This window comes from Ovis aries, chromosome 9 (assembly GCF_016772045.2).
Source record: "Ovis aries strain OAR_USU_Benz2616 breed Rambouillet chromosome 9, ARS-UI_Ramb_v3.0, whole genome shotgun sequence".
NCBI lineage: Eukaryota > Metazoa > Chordata > Mammalia > Artiodactyla > Bovidae > Ovis > Ovis aries.
This window is the reverse complement of record NC_056062.1, coordinates 58,969,545-58,977,528: the sequence shown is the minus strand read 5'-3', so window position 1 is coordinate 58,977,528 and position 7,984 is coordinate 58,969,545. Positions and strand designations below refer to the sequence as shown.

Below are 7,984 nucleotides of genomic sequence, written 5' to 3'. Positions count from 1 at the left end.
CTAGTGAGGGACCAGCAGGAGGCAACAGGTAAGAGGCTCGGCTATTCTCTCATTCCCTCCCTGCTCAGATTGATGGTTCTGCACAGGCTACACCACTCTGCTATGGAGTCTGCAGTCAGCTGACCCCTCTCCCATGGCTACAGCTCTCTGAAAACTCTATGAACACAGTTTCTCCCTTTGCTCCTTCTGGCTTCTGCTTCTGTTAACCCCTGGGTGACTAAACACCCTCATGGTTTCCTTTAACCTCTGCTAAGTAATTGCTTATTAAAAAAAAACAAAAACTAAAAATTATTTGGCAGTGCTGGGTCTTAGGTGCGGCATGCCCAATCTGATTCCCTGACCAGGGATTGAACCTGGGTCCCCTGTAATGGGAGTGTGGAGTCTTAGCCACTGGACTACCAGGGAGGTCCCAGTAAATGCTTCTTAGTTATCTTTAGATTCTCATCTGATATGTATTGAAAGTTTCAATGAACACCTAGTATACTATGTGGTATAACTCTGTGGAATTCCTTTATTTATAGAAAGCATAACAAAATCAATGCTATGTTACCCCTGTTTCAAATACGGGAGGCTTCATGCAGGTGAAATACTTATATACCAAACGTAAAATAGAAGAATGGTCTAGACTCAGGAACCTCTTCTTTGACACTTTCAGAAAGTCTCACTCATCTGATTTCCCTCAATGCTTTTCCCTCTGTGATGTTCACAAAGCACTCATTTCCCCCTCCCTCAAAGCCTCTGCTTGTGCTGTTACCCCAGATAGAGTGGCCCTCCAGTTTCCTCCCTACTTCGAAGCTCAGGCTGGAGTCTTACCTCCTTCCTGAATTCCTGGAGCCCACAGCCATCTCTCCTTAGAATTACTGGAGCTGCACTGTTCAATATGGTAGCTAGTAGCCACATATGGCTGCTTACATGTAAATTAAAATGAAATTAGAAATTCAGCCCCTGAGTCATGCTAACCATATTTCAAATGCTCAATAGCCACAGGTGGTCAGTAGCTACTGTAGTGAGCAATTGAATCTAGAATATTTCCATCATGTGAGAAAGTTCTATCGACACAGCTATCCCAGAACACTTAATTATGCATGACTCCACTGGTGCTGCTGTGCTGTGTGCTCAGTTGGGTCCGACTCTCTGCAACCCCATGGACTGTAGCCCACCCAGCTCTTCTGTCCATGGGATTCTCCAGGAAAGAATACTGGAGTAGGTTGCCATTTCCTACTCCAGGGGATCTTCCCGATCCAGGAATTAAACCTGTATCTCTTCCATCTCCTGCATTGGCAGGCCGATTCTTTACTACTGCACCACCTGGGAAGCCCCATGTATGACTCCAATGAGTATTAAATTATAAATACTCTTGTATTGTTTTTGAGTTGCAGAGTCAATGAAATACAGGGAAGAATCTTCACTCTGAGTCCAAATAGCACTGGGCACACAGGAGATGCTTAGCAGATGTGCCTGCTGACCTGAATAAGGACCGTGACTATTTCTCAGTGGAACATTAAAACGCAAGGAACCATTAACAGTGGAATCTAGGGAATAGCAACGGTAGAGTATGGACAGTTTGCTGGTAGTTGTGGTAGGGATTCTTCTGGTCCCGCAATGATAAAGGCAAAAACTCTATGTTTTGTAAAATGTTCTCATAAAGAACGTCTAAACATTAGGAATGATTCTTTAACAAGTTATATATCCTGACCAAATGAAATCATCAAAAGGACCCAAATGCATAGCTATCTTTAGAAGCTTCTAAACCACTCTTCAGACTTGTTCACAGACAATGAAAACCTGTCTTTAGGTACTGCTATAGTAATGATTGTCATTCTGATTGACAAAGAGCTGGCCAATGTCAGAAGCAATTTAATGGCAGTGTATATATCCTATACAATGTCCAATCTCTTATCTCATTGGCTTGAGATGATTGTTGACCTTTAACAGAAATTCAGTGTTTGAGTGATTAGGACAGTCTTATAAAACACATACCTCATCTTTTTACTCATCTCTGCTAAGAATGTCTTCTTAGATGTGTGTTCATTTCCTATCTACCATTTATTCAGATCTCTGACAAATCTTTGCAAAACTCTGTTTGAATCCTATAGCAACCCTGTGAGCTAGATATTTTTGTTCTCATTCGACAGCAGAGAAAACTTACCTTCAGAAAGGATCTGACGTTGCCTCCTAGGTGATGGGGGACAGAGCTGGGGTCATAACCTAGATTCTCTGACTCTGAGGTTCATTCTTGGGGCCACTTTGCAATCCTTTATCCTACAGCAACAGAAGTAATGCTGGGGTCAGGGGTGGGGAGCTGGCCGAGGACAGGGCATGATGGACAGCCTCATAATGTCACTCCATGATTTCTCTCCTCAGTGTCCTCTCTCATCCCTCTCAAAGCCCTTTGTGATCTTCATTTGAACAACTATTATCAGAAGAGACTCAAGATGGGTGACCCAGTCAAGGAAGCACACCCGGCATTCTGGGAGTACGCCCCTGCAGTTCTCTTATTTGATGTAAAACAAGACCTGCTGTAAGTAAAGGTCAGGAAGGCTTTGCGGTCAAGTGACTGCACGCCCCCCTTCCCCCAGCATCCTCCTGCTGCTGCTAAGTCGCTTCAGTCGTGTCCAACTCTGTGTGACCCCATAGACGGCAGCCCACCAGACTCCCCCTGTCCCTGGGATTCTCCAGGCAAGAACACTGGGGTGGGTTGCCGTTTCCCTTCTCCACTGCATGAAAGTGAAAAGTGAAAGAGAAGTCACTGAGCCGTGTCCAACTCTCAGCGACCCCATGGACTGCAGCCTACCAGGCTCCTCCGTCCATGGGATTTTCCAGGCAAGAGTACTGGAGTGGGGTGTCATTGCCTTCTCTGTCCCCCAGCATCCTGGACACATGTATTCTGATGATTCCTAAACCTACAGGTTTGTGCCAATCCTTCACTGGAGCATCACACTCAAGACACCTGCTTTCTTATGTGTATCAAAGGCACTTCAGACTTAACAAGCTCCAAACCGACCTCTTCATGTTTCAGTCCATCCTCCGCCTCACACTCCCCCTTCCAGGCTCCTCCACCTGCCCAGAAGTTCAGGACAGGAACCCGGACTCACTCTGCAGTCTCCCTCAGTCACACCCAGTCCATCACCAAGTCCTGTTGAGCCCACCTGCAAACAGAGCCACCCTTGTTGTCTCACTCATCTCAGTGGCCACCACCCGAGTTGTAACCATCACCTGCCTGCCCTCACCTGGATTTCTGCAAAAGTCACCGACCTACCCAGTTCCATCCCGCCCTTCTCCAAGCCATTTTCCCGACAGCTGCCAGCATGATCTTTTACAAATGTAAATGAGATCTCATAGCTCCTCTGCTTAAAATCCTTTAATGGCTTCTCATTTTATTTATGGAGACACTATTCCAGATCCTCACTGTGGTTCCAAGGCCCTGCAGGATTGGGCCCCTGCTGGGTCTGGGCCGTGTGATGAGCTCTGTAGTCTGGTCTGTGGCCTATGTTCAGTTTCTAGGTAATGCTAACCTCCATTATGCTCCAAAATTTGGCACATGTTTTCCCATTAGCCTGCTTGTTCTTCCTCTGCTCTACCCAGCAACCCTTATTTCTCCTTCTTGTCACCACTTAAATGTCATTGTTACTCCCCAGCCTAACGTAGAGCCATTCTTCACATTTTCAATGATTTCTTCATTACCCTTGATGAAATTTCATAGCGTACACACAGACAGATACACACACACACACACACACACACACCCCTCATTTCCTGTGGGCAGGACCCCAGAGAGGGATGTGCTACCTGAACAATGCTGCAGGGGGCAGTGCAGCTCCCTTGGAGATGCCTCCCTGGTATTGGACAATGGCGGCCATGCTTCTGAATCTGAGGAGTCTCATATAACTCTCACCATAGACTGTTTCCAATAACCACTGGCCAACTTTGTGATATTCCTATTGGCTTTCATTAGGTCCTTTGAAGGCAAGTTTGAGTCCCTACAGAAAGCAAATTTGAAACCTTAAAAGTCAGTGTGAGGGGAGGGGAGGGAGGGAGGCTCCAGAGGTAGGGGAGATATATATATATATATATATATATATATATATATATATATATATAGTTATGTCAACACACTATTGTAAGACAATTATTCTCCAATTAAAAAAATAAAAATTTACATTATTAGAAAAAGTCCATGTGAGTCTCTACAGAACTTGAATTGTTATACGTGCAATGATGTACTTTTTTTTTTTTTATTAAACTGCAGTTCCAACACTCTACCTTGCATGTCTTTTCTTCATGCCATTATGGTCAAAACTGGTCACCAGATGACAAAATTAATGGTAGAGAGAGGCCAGAGCAGAATAAATATAAGCAAGGAGCACAGTAAACTTAGACTATGAAGAAAGATCGCTGATTGGTTGAAAATGTTCCAGAGTAGTAGCCCCATGCTCATGGGCTGAGTGTACACTGAGGTGAGCTCTAGCAGCCGACTGCATGACTACAGAGTGGGGGAGTTCAGAGAATGGATAAGATACCGGTTAGCAACTATATTGGATAGTTATAGGTCTAAACAATTTTTTTTAAAAAAGGAAACATTTAAGAAAGAAGTAGTTATAATGAATCAGTGCTGCTGGGGATGGCATTACATGAGATGTGACTATATTTACATGCAGCCTTCTTTCTTTTCTCACATCCACCTCCCTTTGAGGTTCTAAAAATCAACTGGGTCCTTTGTAGAGACGTGGATGAACCTAGAGTCTATCATACAGAGTGAAGTCAAGTCAGAAAGAGAAAAACAAGTATCGTGTATTAGCACATATATATGGAACCTAGAAAAATGGTACTGATGAACCCATTTGTAGGGCAGGAATAGAGAAGCAGATGGAGAGAATGGATGTGTGGACCCAAGGTGGGGGTTAGGAGAGGGTGTGATGGATTGGGAGAGTAGCACTCACATATTTAACTACTGTATATGAAATCAGTAGCGAGTGGGAAGCTGCTGAATAACATAGGGAGCTCAGCTTCATGCTCCATGATGACCTAGGCTGGTGGGTGGGGGGTTGGGAGGGAGTTTCAAGACAGAGGGGATATATGTATACATATCGCTGATTCACTTTGTTGTACAGCAGAAACACAGACAACATTGTAAAGTGATTATACTCCAATACAAATAACATAAAATCACCTAGGGCAGGGACCATTTCCGCTCTATTCTGAACTGTAACTCTAGTACCTGGCATGGAACAAGGCACCAAGGAATAATGAAATATATTCACAGGGTATTGCATTATTTGAAAAAGTCAATGTGAGTATCTACAGAACTTGAATTGTTATACGTGCAATGATGTATTTTTTTTTTTTAAACTGCAGTTCCAACACTCTCCCTTGCATGTCTTTTTTTCATGCCATTATGGTTTAAACTGCACACTTAGGATGGTGTCTAAGAGTGGGCTTCGAAGAAAGCCTGTTCAAATCCTTGCCCTGTCACTTCTGAAACTGGGACCTGGTTCAAGTCTCTTCAATTCTCTGTGCCTCAGTTATTTTATCCACTACGCAGGGAAAATAACAGCTTCCATCTTAAGAGTCTCATAGTTGTTGAAAGGATACAACAGTATAAACAGAGCTTAAAACAGAGCTGATACATAATAAATATATAATAAAGGATAGTGATTATTGCTGTTGTTGCTAGTCACCCTGGCCTCACCTGGGACTAAGGATTCTGGATTTGTGGATCAATTTTAATATGACTCTAGAAGTTAAAAGTCTAAGTCTCTGAAACACTCACTGGACTGAAGGATCCTTGAAGGCAGGGTTGTCTTGAATCAGTATAGTATTTAGCATCCAATACGTGCTCAGTAAATGTCTATCCAATTGAATACTCTATGAGCTACATTACAGGGTCTGGGATGGTGCTCCTAAGCCGAAGCCATTCTCCTACCTTTGTAAACACCCAGTCACCTTTTTCTCTTCACCTGGGCAGTAGGATTTCTGCCACGGTCGACACTTTCCACACCCATATCAAAGGACAAGGAAGTCAACTCTTTCTCAACCTTTCCTTTCTAAGCCTAGGGCTTGAATGGAATAGGCTCCCCAGAGTCTGAGCAAGAATTATTTCAATTATCTATACTGTCACAACACTTACTATCTACCAGGGAGTATTTTAAGGATGAGGAAACTCAAGTACTGCAGTCCCTAATCCCAGTGCTGGTTGAATTCAACGGACTGACTTCCAGCCCAAATGTCTCTCACATTAGAAGCTGCCAAGTTGTCAAAATTTCTGCTCTTATTATGATGCAGAGAAGAAAACAGATGACTTCAAGATTAACATTATGCCTATTCCATTAAGGAGTAACTTGTTAAGCTGTTGGAAACTCAACGGTCAAGCCCTTTAAACCCAGTTTTGTGTTCAAATTTAGGTAAAAAAACAAAAACCCCGAGACTCCAGATGGAGTCAAAGCCTGTTTATAGTTCAGCAGGGAAAATGGCAATATGTGTCATGAAGGACCCAGTTATTTTTAATCACAGAGCTACTCTTTATACCCATAGGGATTTTTATCACCAAGGATGGGTGATTAAAGAGTTCGTTATCTGCAGCTGTGAGATCACCAGAAAGTCTAAATAAAAGTCTACCAGTGCCAGGTGGGCATCAGCACCCTTTCCCATCCTTTCAGTCAGATGGAGAACTGCTTTAACTGTACTTGTTTCTTCCTGGTAAGAACTTAAGGTAACATTTATCCCCTTTGGTATGTGTTCTGGAAAAGTAGATGAGAACTCTTAAGAACCAGTGCATCAGTCTGCTGGAAAGGGGACATGATTCTCTCATGCCAGAAAGACTCTAGTGAGTCTTCTGCTAGCCTACTTGTCCAACTCCAAGGACTGCATTATTCATCACTGAGTCCTAATACCTAGCCTGACACATAATAGGCACTCCACAAAAGTTGTTGAACTAGTGAATGAATAAGTATGTTCATTCCGTTTTCATATCATAAAGCACCTATTATAATGTTGAGTGTGTGCTAAGTCATGATTGACTTTTTACAAACTCATGGACTGTAGCGTGCCAGGCTCCTCTGTCCATGGGATTTCCCAGGCAAGAATACTGGACTGGATTGCCATCTCCTTCTCCAGGAGATTTCCCCCATCTAGGGATCAAACTCACATCTCCTCCATTGGCAGGCGGATTCCTTACCACTGAGCCACCTGGGTAGCTCATTATAAACTGTGTCTATTATAATGTTAGACACAGTCTATACTCAGTAGGTAATCTAACCCAAAATCTGATGGGAAAGATTGGGTAGAATTTAAACTTTGCATCATTCACTAGCATTTTGAAAAGGCCCGTAGATGGCCAGATGGTCAAAACATGACCTCTGACACGTTCCTAAGGTCTGAAGCGACTGTGGTGATGGGTAATCCTCCCTTTCCTGCTCGAGCAGGACACACGGTGTGTACAAACATCATCAAATATGGCTCCTCTGATGACCGTGGCTTGAGGAAACAGCCATTCGCACATCTGCTAATCGCAGCTTTGTTCGTGCAGCTTTTACGGGGAGGAGGAACCATTTGTGAACCTCTTAAACTGGCACAAGACACTTTTCAGTTCATTCTGTGAGCAAATGTGATGTGCCCGAGACCCTGCTAAGAAAGTCCAGCCCAAAGAACTAGATAAATAAATACAAATGGATTCATTTGACTCAGTGACATGTTCATTTAATTAAAGCACAAAATCAGCTCTAAAACAAATGGTTATCCCTGGCAAAGAAGCAGAAACTGGTCTTTAATTAATACATTTCTAATGGTTCTTCTGCAGGCTGAGAGGGGTCTCCAGTGAAGAAATGGGGAGTGGAGAGAAGCTGGGGAGCATAAAAGAGGGAAAGGGAAGAGGAAGCAAAAAAGATAACGCATATCTAAACTTTTAGAAATGGAGAATTAGAGGCCATTTATTTTTGCCTAAGTAAGGTCAAATCCTGCTAGATCAAAATTATTATAGTAAAACTCT

General features: G+C 43.2%; 1 protein-coding gene across 9 annotated transcripts in view; it reads right to left on the bottom strand.

The window, feature by feature from the left end:
• The window catches only part of SAMD12 (sterile alpha motif domain containing 12), a 455,621-nt gene that overhangs the window by 175,693 nt on the left and 271,944 nt on the right, over positions 1-7,984 (bottom strand). The window lies entirely within an intron of this gene.